Source organism: Lactuca virosa, chromosome 2 (genome assembly GCF_052849685.1).
Source record: "Lactuca virosa cultivar CGN04683 chromosome 2, Lactuca_virosa_CGN04683_v6, whole genome shotgun sequence".
NCBI classification, from domain to species: domain Eukaryota; kingdom Viridiplantae; phylum Streptophyta; class Magnoliopsida; order Asterales; family Asteraceae; genus Lactuca; species Lactuca virosa.
In genome coordinates, this window is record NC_136427.1 from 263,474,727 (window position 1) to 263,486,869 (window position 12,143).

The window sequence follows — 12,143 nt, forward strand, 5'->3', positions numbered from 1 at the left end:
TTATTAGTATAATATAAATGAAATGTATTTACTTTTTTTTCGAACCGACAAATCTAATATGCCGCTAAGCTAACACCTAATTTCATATATGTCTTCAATCTCAAATAGAGAGGGCACCATCTAATACCGTTATGGTAGAAGCCTTTTGATAAATGTATTTACTTAACTACCTGATCTTATTAATCCATATTAATTTTTTGAGTACAACTATTTTAAATACATAATTATATTACCGCGCAACGAGCGAGGATACGCCATGTATAATTATATACTTCAAAAATATTGAAGTATGATTATCTTAATGACAATAAATATAAATAATAATGTTTAAATTAACACGACATATAAAATTGCAATTGTTTTAAATAATATTATAAAATAAACATATATAAGAATCATATAATTTATTAGTCTTTATCACCGGCTAAAACTAAATATGATTTTTAATTTATTGTTACATTTGACGTTGTAGTTAATTAATTTATAAAGTAGTTATTTTTTAGCCAAACTAAGAGCTACAACCTGGGAAACACATGCACGCACTGCAAATGAAGTAATTTGGAATGAATTCCCGGAGCATGAAATTTACTTAATTAATTAGCCATCATACCTAGCTAGCGGTAGCTAGAGTTCATCGTACTGCCACACAGCAAGAAGTTAAGATCAGGCATTTCCACCTTACATATAAATTCATAAACGTATGTGTAAACAGTAAATTATACTCTAAATTATAAAATGGGATGTGTTATTAGCCAATATCCCCATTGTGTATATATATATATATATATATATATATATATATATATATATATATATATATATATATATATATATATATATCTATATAGCGTGAATTGCAACAAGATCGATGCAATAGACTTCTTGGAAAGTTTTTCCGATATCATTCAATATATCTATATATGTTCTTACTTTTTAACAGGTTTTAGTCAGATAAGATGTAGGAGTTAGTTCCAACATTGGCAGGTTGTACTGGTTTCGTGGTTTCATCTTCTTGGTTGTGTCAAAAATGGCGGTGGCCTGTATCCAATTGAACTTGCTGTAATTAATAAAGTTTGTCTCCATTTGGGGCTCATTTTAGTAGTAGTTTAGGATTTGATAAGTTGTCTAGTTTTCGAATTTTGTTTTAGTTAATTGTCGATGTATCATGTAATCGTGAATGGTTCAGTATTTATATCATATATAAATCCTTTAATTTTATTAATAAATTTTTTATGCTTTCAGAGTTTTTGAGATGCGTTATGAATTTGTTTGGTTGATTGACTTGGTCAAACTTGTTCCAATCATATTATTTTTGTTTTAACGTTCCAACAAAAACCCTGCGCAAGGTGAGGTCAGCAAAAAGTCTGCTGACCAGCCGCCATGTCCAAACAAAATGCATTAATCCATTCATGCACCCATGATGTCAAGACCCGACCCGTTCATGTACGGTCATTTCTATATATAGTGTACACCCACACAATTATCAAATAAAGCAATTTCCAAAAATACTAATAAAACAATAATCTCTCTCTTTTATTGTCGTATATCCAACATGAGTTCTTTCTTTTACAACCATTCTTCGCCGGACTTCTCCTCGGAAATCTCATCCAGCTCGCCTGAGTACTCTTCCTCCAGTTCCCAATGTAATTATTCCACCACACATGATCAGTATCACCACTATCTTGATCTTCCCTTCAACGAAAATGACTCCCAAGAGATGCTTCTCTTCGGAGTTCTTGCCGACGCTGAACCTCCACATGATCCAAAAAGCCACATTCAAGTGGAAGAGTGTCTCGGTCCGGAGAAGGAGTGTAGCTACAGAGGCGTGAGGAGGCGACCATGGGGGAAGTACGCGGCTGAGATACGTGACTCCACACGAAACGGGGTTAGGGTATGGCTGGGGACATTTGACACGGCGGAGGAGGCGGCTCTGGCGTACGACCAAGCGGCGTTCGCCCTCCGTGGTTCTGCGGCGGTCCTTAATTTCTCGGAAGAATTGGTTTATGAATCTTTAAGAAAGATGGGGTACAAATACGAGGAAGATAGTTCGCCGGTATTGGCACTAAAGAAAACACACACCATGAAGAGGAAATCGACGATGAAGAAGAAGAAGGAAAAGGTTGAAAACGTCGTCGTTTTGGAGGACTTGGGTAGGGAATACCTTGAAGAGTTATTAGGTTTATCTGAGTGAGGTAGCCGTACGTGGTAGTTTCAGTTGGTGAAAATAAAAAACATGCAAATTGGTCTGATTAGACTTTTTCTCTCTCCCACACCACAAACACATACTTCGATCATTGGAAAAAGATCATGAAGTAGTGGTGGCGAAAGGGTGTGATGTAAATTTTGTAGGAGGAAGATGACAGAGCCAGAACTTGTAAAAATTACAGCGTCGGATCCTAAATATATGGGAATATATATATATTTTTAACTATAAATATATAGTGTATTTTTTATTTTATTTGTATTCTTTAGATCTAAAAACTCTTCTTTCGCCTTTTACGTTTTATACTTTATATCAATCTATAATTTGAAACACAGGTGGTTTATAAAGTTGTCAAGTGGAATGTTGAGATATTATCTTATTATATTGATAAAATTATTGTTTTGTGACTCTGACTTGTCATTATTTTATTTTATACTAATCAATAATATTTTTTTCTATAAGAAAACTCAACATCAGACTCAAATAAAATTGAAATTTAAACCAAAATCTAATTTCAAGTATAAACCGATATTGAACTGAAATTAAACCTAAGCCCAAAAAGTCTTTTATAAATTTATGCTTAGCTTGATCAAAGCGTTCATATGTGATGTACGATTCGATCAGCAACCTGTATTAATTAAGTTAATATAACCCACCTCCATTATTCCTTCAACTATCATCACCCTCTCCATTATTCCTTCAACTTAGCTATAATCACCTTCTCCAACATTATAGATTAAAAAGTGTCGGTTGCTGTAGCAGAGCCACGCTAATCATACTGGTGATCAGAGCAACAGCTTGAAAGGTGACCTGTATTAATTGCTTATGTTGAAGTATCATCTTCCTCTTTTTCTGAACTTCATCCATTAACAATCTGGATCTACACCAATACATTAACGCTCCCGTCTGCCGCCAATATCACCGATAGATACTTTGTCTTTCACCACGCAGTTTGTTCCCTTTATCATATATCTTGCTGCAGGTGCTCAATAAAGTAACAACTCAACAAAAGTAACAAATATTTTATATCGTTTTTTCTAAGTCACAAAAGTAACAACTCAACAAAAGCTATATATATATATATATATATATATATATATATATATATATATATATATATATATATGTATACTAGAAAATGTTTTCAAGCCATGCTAAGCACGACCCAAGAATGTAGTTAAACCAGAGCTTAAGCATGCACGAGGGATCGGGGAAAGTTGAATGTATAATGTTGTGATTGATTGAATTTTCATTGTGTAATGACTTAATATAAAGAAATAAGAGAAGAATGCTATAATACACAAATAAATGTAAGTACAAGTTGAATGTATAATGTTGTGATTGATTGAATTTTCATTGTGTAATGACTTAATATAAAGAAATAAGAGAAGAATGCTATAATACACAAATAAATGTAAGTACGTTGCTATTTGTTACATTTATTAGAACTTTGTACAAAAATTTAGGAAGAGTAAAGTTAATTGCCCATGTTGGTATGAAGAGTAAAGTACATCATTGTTCTCTGCAATTTGCATATAATCCACCTGCATTTGTAGGTAAAAATATGTGAAGATGATTGAGCAGTGATATATATAGGCCTTCAAGTTGGCAAGTTTGAGGCAAATGATCTTTGAGCAACTATATAACCAAGATTAGGGCCTGAAATATGAAATCAATAATAGTATTTTCAAATTCCGTTATAATTTTCAACATCTTCAAGAACAGAAACATTGTCTCGCGTCGATCAGTCACGCGGTTTGAATTGATCTGGCAAATTTCCATACCAAAGGCATCATTGAACTCCATAAATAACGTGTATAGTCCGACCAGAAATGATTTTCTTATCGTATACACCCACAACTTGCAAATGAATTCAAGGTTTGTAAAATGAAAAGATTCGTCTTATATTTATTGAAAGTTCATATATATATATATATATATATATATATATATATATATATATATATATATATATATATATCATTGCATACCCTTATTGCTAAACATCCATCAAGACAATTGTATAAGTATCTATAAAACAAAAACTAATTGAAAAAAAATTGTTTAACATATATGAAATGAATCCTATACAAAGAATATGGAAAATTTTTGCATATTAGAAGGTAAAATAGTACCATTTCCTGGAGGAATAAACACATTTGTTGTTGCTCGTTAGCCATTGTCAAAATAAGAACCACCTCCTCTGCACTCGATTCAAACCGATATAATTCCATCTACATCAACAATCTGGATAAAATTGAGTAGTTCTCAAATGTAAGGAATTCACCAATATCTATTCTCCAACTCAAAAAAATAAGCTCATTTCTAATTGCTCAGCATTAATTATTGAAATTTATGATTTCCGTTGATGAGCAAAATTTTGGAAAGTTGATATAAGGTGTGTATGTATGTGTAGCGAAATAGCACTATTGTTATAGAGGAGCTTGAACTTCTAGTCGTGTTGTACATAAAAGTTCCAGGATTTAAAGGTTTCACTGATCTCACTTTTTTATAAAAGACTGAAAAGGTCAAATCTTTAAATAGTTCTTAAAATACAAATAGAACCCAATCAGTAATATTAGTACACATATTGATTCCTAAACACAAACTAATGAATGTCAAAATTTATACATCTGAACAGACCAGGAAGACGTAAATGTCGAGCTAGTTAAAAAATTGAGCTATCACAATTAGGTTACCAAGATAATATGTGTACTGCTCTTTCTGCATACTCTCCTATCATTTTTGCAGTTGAAATAGCATGTGGAAGGAGTGGTAACATGAAAATGTAATAGTAAATTAAATAAATCATCAACAAAGCTCAATTTACCGTGTTTTACCAAACAAATGTGACTTACTAAACCAGACCTAAAGTATAGCAGATGTTTCCCCAATGCTGATGGCCTCCAAGTTAGTAGACATATGTATGGTACTGCTCCATGGGTGTTACAATGATTGTGTAAGTAGTAGGCGACAGACGACTAAAATTTAACAAGTTTACTAATAGGGGTAATTAAGCAACATTCAACAAGTAAGAAAGATATGGACTCCATTTAAGCCTTCTATCACCCTAGCTAGTATCGAACAAGATTAACCAAAATTCTCCAGACCATGAGCCTAAAGAGATATAGATAAATCTTAAATATTAGTTGATTCAAAATATTATAAGCTTAATGAAAATTGAAATCCAATTTCCAACAAGAAAATGAAAACAAAGTATAATCTTCATGAAATACCAAAAGATGGAGACTTTAAAAATCATAAATTACCCTTATAAAATTATTGCAAATTCTCCAACTCAATTAATGTATGAACTCTTGGGTTTGGAGTGGCTTCCTTATCTATGTGTATTAACATCTCCTCCTTCATAATCCTTTAAATCATTTAAGTTGAACATTACTACATGTCTCTTGCTTCATTTCTTCCTTGTCGCCTAACCCCCATCCCTGTATATGTCTCTCTGTTCCCCTATTTCCTATAGTTCTTCTATATAGAAATTGAAGCAAAAAAAACCCTTTTTATATGTTAATTGAGGTAGAAAAACATCACTTTCTATCAGCTCCAGAACAGACAAAAAAATTAAAAAAATCAAGATGAAAAGGACAAGGAAAGAAACTTGAAGCCCTATCTTGAAAGACCAGCAATGAAATTGAAAGTTAAATGGAACCTGAAAGGAACATCAATAATCTAATATAACTATAGAACATAATTAGCAACAAGACCCACAAAAAGTCAAAACTGAAAGAGGGAGAAGAAGCTATTGAACCTGAACAGTCGAGAACAGCAGAAAAGAAGATTAAACGGTCGGCGTTGGAATGAGAAGGAAAAATAGAAGAACATAGAGAGTTTGAGATGGCAGAGATAGTCGCAAACCTAATAAAAATGAACAAATACTATTATTAACATAAAGAACTTCATAGAACAATAATACCTAATTTTCAAGTGATTTGCAACAAATTAGGCCTCGTTCAATTTTCAAGAAAACAAAATTGATGAAGGAAGTCAGGGAACAGGGCTTCAAACGTTGTGTGAGATCGACCGTGGAATTTATTGACCTACTATTCAGTTCCAAAATCAAAAAAAAAAAACAAAAGAAATTAGACTCAGATAATCAAACTCGAAAATTGAACTACCGACAAGAATAGAAACAAGAGAGAAGCTTCAACAAAAATTACCCGAATCGTCAAGACATTTCCATGGAGTTTTCGTCGGTGTTTTCCCATTTTCATAGAGAAAGAGGAAGACAATGGAGAGAAAGAAGAACCGATGAAGGGAAAGATTTTTGAGGTGGGTCAAGTAGCAGTAGAAGACAACAACTAAGCTATTAGTGACCGATAAGGCAGTGGATGCGATGAAATCTGATGACTCGGTCTGGAAAACATAATTCTATTCAGTGGAATGGTGAATATGCTTCGATTCTGGATAAGGATGAGCCAAAACGACACCATATGTTAAGGGCTTGGAGAAAAGAAACCACTGGTGTAGAAGGAGAGGGCATGCAGAACCTCCACTGATGATAAAACCTCGAAGTTCTACCAACAACGCAACCCTGCAGATTCCAAATAGAAAAAGAAAAAGTAATGAGAACGCAAAATCAAATAGATAGAGAATGCTAGAAAAAGAGATTACCTGACAACCTTGGTTTGATCGACAGTGAAGAACGGAGGGGGGGTTTTAGATGATTTTTGGTTTACGGGCTGAGAGAGAAAATGGAAGAGAGAATGGAGAATCGTTGAATCAAATGAGGAAGAGGGAGAAGACATTGGGGGAAAAGGAAGAGAGCGGTGGAACAGTCCGACTACTATGCATTGGGAAAGAGGAAAAAATTAACCAGGTGTCCTCCTTCATGAAACGTGTCTTGTTCAAAATGAAACAGAGATGACTCACCTGGAAGAAGCTTGCCCTCTTTTTTCTGAAATCTCCAATCCTACGCGCACAAGAAGAAGGACGAGAATTCCAGACGCGCCAAAAAACACCTATGCGTGTAGAGCACGAACTCGCCTCAAGCAAAAAAGCTTTTTGTATATATATATATATATATATATATATATATATATATATATATATATATATATATATATATATATATATATATATATATATATATATATATAGAGAGAGAGAGAGAGGATCATTTGAGAACTCAAAGTTTCCCGAGAACCCGAAAACTAAAGGTGGAACGTTGGATCAAAAAAAAAGGAAGGGTCGAGATGCAAAGTGGCGTTTTTGTAAATAAGTAGACAAAAAAAGAAGGAGGGGTATCTTAGTTAATTCATTCAGGGGTATTAAAAATATAATTAAATGATTTCTTAAATTTAATATCTGATAAAATAAATTTTCATCTCTCTCTCTCTCTCTCTCTCTCTCTCTCTCCTCCCCCTTTTCCTCTCTCACTCAAACCTACGATCCATCCTCCGATGATTCACCTCCGTTGAATTGCCTTCAATCCTTCATCCAATTCCATGCTTTCGATTCTGAAATTCCTTCTACTCACACGAATATGATGAAGATAAACGACGAACCACATTTATCGTCGATTTCCAGATCCCAATCGATCAAACTATCATCATCGATCATCAATCTATATGAAATATGAAATCCCCCAACGATCGAAGTTTCATTGTTGCTGAACTCCTTGATCTCACGTTCTTCATAGAAAAAACTCCAGTGAAGATGCTATGATTTTGAATCGTTTTATCCTCCATCAATTCATTCCTCAGAGTACACCGTAATCACCGACTTCATCTCGGCCTCAACTGTGGATTGAAGACCTGAACGAGAAGATGATCCCTTGTCGATCAAAATTTAGGTATCATTTGTTTCTATTGTTGACTCCTGGCCTTTGTTTTACCTTTATGAATTGTTTTTTCCTATTTGTTAAGTTGAACCAGTTTAATCAATATGTTTTTAAAAAGAGTTAAATCCTTGTGTTGATTGTAGGTATAAAAATAGACACCTGTGTTATTGAAAAATATAGATATTTGTTTACACTCAACATGTTCAATGAAATGCCTCAATGAGAAATATCACATGTTAACTTCATTTTGACTTAATGAATGATGAACCAATTCCAATTTAGGATTCTGTCCAAGTCAACATCGGAAATGTCGATGAACTCGTTGCCAATAAAGCCATCACACAGGTACTAACTATATCATTCTACCTAAAGTGGCTGAAATTTAAGTTATTGGTTTTTTTATAGTGTTGTATGACTGGATAAATCTTCATGATATTCATCAAATATGTTAAAGGGTTAGTGTCTTGATACATTAATCCTAGTTTTTTTGTACAATTCCTAATCGGATCAGATATATTGTTTTGTTTTGAATGATTTGCCTCAGACTTTTCCAGGTCACCCTGCTCTAGATGAAGGTGGTAGAAATGTTTTGAGACGTTTACTCACCGCATATGCTCGCCATAACCCCTCTGTTGGTTACTTCTAGGTCAGCATTCAACTCATTTGACAACTAATATTGTATATTTTTTAAGATATTCTTATAGATTATGTGAAATGTATTGAAATTGCTTAATGATGCTAATCTGTTGTATTACATTCAGGCCATGAATTTTTTTGTTGGCTTATTACTTCTTCTAATGCCTGAAGAAATTATTGCCAACAATTTTTCTCAATGTTTAGATTTCTAGGTACTGAAAATTTCTCTAACTTTTAATTCCTATAATTCATTAGTTTTGTGGATTTTTGAGTTTAATTTTCTAAAATTTTCATTGAAATAAGTCATCTTATGACAATTGACATATTATGCATATGATATATTTGTTAATTTTTGAGTTTTTATGAACAGATAACTGAAAATGATGTTGTTGATGTGTTTGATTGTTATAACTATTAGTTTTCTTTTTGTCTTTCTTATGACAATTGACATATTATGCATATGATATATTTGTTAATTTTTGAGTTTTTATGAACAAGTAACTAAAAATTATGTTGTTGATGTGTTTGATTGTTATAACTGTTAGTTTTCTTTCTGTCTTTCTTATGACAATTGACATATTATGCATATGATATATTTGTTAATTTTTGAGTTTTCACGGACAGGTAACTGAAAATGATGTTGTTGAACTTGCAATCAAATACCACACATAGGATCTTACTACCAGAGCTATGTGTTTGAGTGCTTTGTTGAAACTGTCATCTCGTTTCCCTGTGAGCACAAAGTTACTTGCTTGATCATCTTTAAAAGCACTCAAGTTTAGTTTATATGTAAATCATACGTGAAACATACATGTGATTCACATGTAAATTACATGTAATTCACATATGAATTACATGTAATTCACATATGAATCACATGTAATTCACATTTAAATCATGAGTGAAACACATGAATTACATGTGATTCACATGTAAATAACATGTAATTCACATATGAATCACATGTGATTCACATGTAAATCACATGTAATTCACATATGAATCACATGTGATTCACATGTAAATCACGAGTGAAACACATATGAATTACATGTGATTCACTTGTAATTCACATGAATTACATGTGATTCATAATTAATGTACATATGAATCAGACGTGATTCACATGTAAATCAAGAGTCATATGAATTACATGTGATTCACATGTAAATAACATGTAATTCACATATGAATTACATATGATTCACATGTAAATCACGAGTGAAACACATATGAATTACATGTGATTCATATGTAAATAACATGTAATTCACATTTGAAGTACATGTGATTCACATGTAATTCACATATGAATAACATGTGATTCACATGTAAATCACGAGTGAAACACATATGAATTACATGTGACTCACATGTAATTCACATATGAATCATATGTAAGTCACATATGAATCACATGTAAATCATATATCAACTACATGTGATTCACATGTAAATCACAAGTGAATAACATATGAATTACATGTGATTCACATTTAAATCACAAGTGAATCACATATGAATTACGTCTAGATGCACACATGCATTTTGTGTGTGTGTTCTTCGTTAATTATTTTTTAAAATTTTCTTGTCAATTTCACATTTGAATCTTAAAATATACAATCACATGTGAATATCACATTATATAATCAATATGTGAATCTTACATGATATAATCACATATGAATCTTACATGATATATATACATGTGCATTTTTGTGAGTGTTCTTGCATTAATCAATTTTTTTTTAATTTTATTGTAGATTTTGAAGAATTTGTGGAAAATATTGAAGATGTGAAAAGTGATACATTGAAGAAAATATGGAAATTTTGATATGAAGAAATGACAACACTGCGAATCTTTGTAGCATTTTTTATTTTTTATATTTTATTTTGTATCAAACAAATTTTTTGTATTATTATTTTATAGATTGATTAATAAAAATGAGATTTTTTATAATTTACTTACGAATATTATAGTATAAGAAATATGCATATATGCATTTGAAAAAATATGCATATATGCACCTAAAACTTTGATTTTTTTGGGTTAAAAATTAGAGTTTTTTTTTATATATTCTAGTTTTTTTAATTTACTGATTTTTAAATATTTACTTTTTAAAAAAATGCAGTTTTTTTATAAAAAAAATACAGTTTTTATGAAAAAAGTTGCAGTTTTTTTTTAAATGTAGTTTTTTTGAAAAACTTGCAGCTTTTTTAAAATTGCAGCTTTTTTGGAAAAAATACAGTTTTTTTTTAAAATGTTGTTTATTTTTAAAAAAATTGTAGTTTTTTAAAAAATTATTTATTTCTATTTTATTTAAAAAAATTCATGTATTCTGAAAAAAGAAAAAAATCTCCATTTAAAAAAAACGAAAATTAAAAAAAAATCTGAAATTTGATTTATTATGTTAATTTTTAGAACATTTTATTAATATTTCCAATAACAAAAAAATTAAACATTAAATGAGATCGGTAAGATGACGATCATGCCCTTAATGAGTTAATTTTGATCTAACGCTCAACTTTTAGTTCTCGGGAAACTATGAGTTCTCAACCGATCTCAACCCTATATATATATATATATATATATATATATATATATATATATATATATATATATATATATATATATATATATATATATATATATATATATATATATATATATAGAGAGAGAGAGAGAGAGAGAGAGAGCTAGGTTCAAATGTTTTCAGCAACTATTGTTGTACATGAATGCACCAATAGGAATTTAGAAAAAAATAAATCATTAATAATAAATATAAGGGTATAATAGTAATCTATACTATAATTAATTATGGTAAATTGATAAAATCAAATAATATCTCCTTTTAAATTAGGATATTAGTTTTAAAACCTCACCCCCACCAGATTAGGGTTTTACGCTCCCTCTTCATCTCATACAGTACCCACACACACATAGAGACCTGGTAGAACTACTCTTCTTCTTCAATAGAGACCCGGTAAAACTACTCCACTCGCATAACAGGTGATGATCCACTTTCCATCTTAGGCCTCAACACGTAGAAAGTTCCAGAAGGTAGAGCTTCCAATTCGTCGGCTTCTGATGTTGAACACGAAGAAGATTCTTCTGGTTCATCAATGAACAGCTTCCGTAATGAACTGGTGATAGAATCAGAAGCATGAATCTCATTATCCTTTGATTTAACTTCATCCTTGATGAGAAGATCGCGATTGAAAAGAGGAAAAATAGTTCAGCCTCGCGAATCGATCTCTTTTGCTGAAACTCCTTCTTCACTTAAATCCAACGAGAATCTAAAATCGTCTTCATCGGAATCCCCAAAATTCGTGAAATCGACCGCCTGTTCTTCACGTATGACTTTGGCGATAGCCATGGTTGTGTTCTTCGATCTATGAGAGATTCTGGAATCGGCTTCCAGGTATGCACTCTATTATCTGTTTTGTCTCCTCAGCCCTATCTCATATCTCTCTCCCCTTCCATTTCCATTTTTTGAAACACAATCC

The 12,143-nt window shown here is 31.7% G+C and overlaps 1 pseudogene; it reads left to right on the forward strand.

The window, feature by feature from the left end:
* Positions 1–1,505: 1,505 nt before the first annotated feature.
* LOC145160977 (ethylene-response factor C3 pseudogene) lies at positions 1,506–2,458 on the forward strand (annotated as a pseudogene).
* The last annotated feature ends 9,685 nt before the right edge of the window (positions 2,459–12,143 follow it).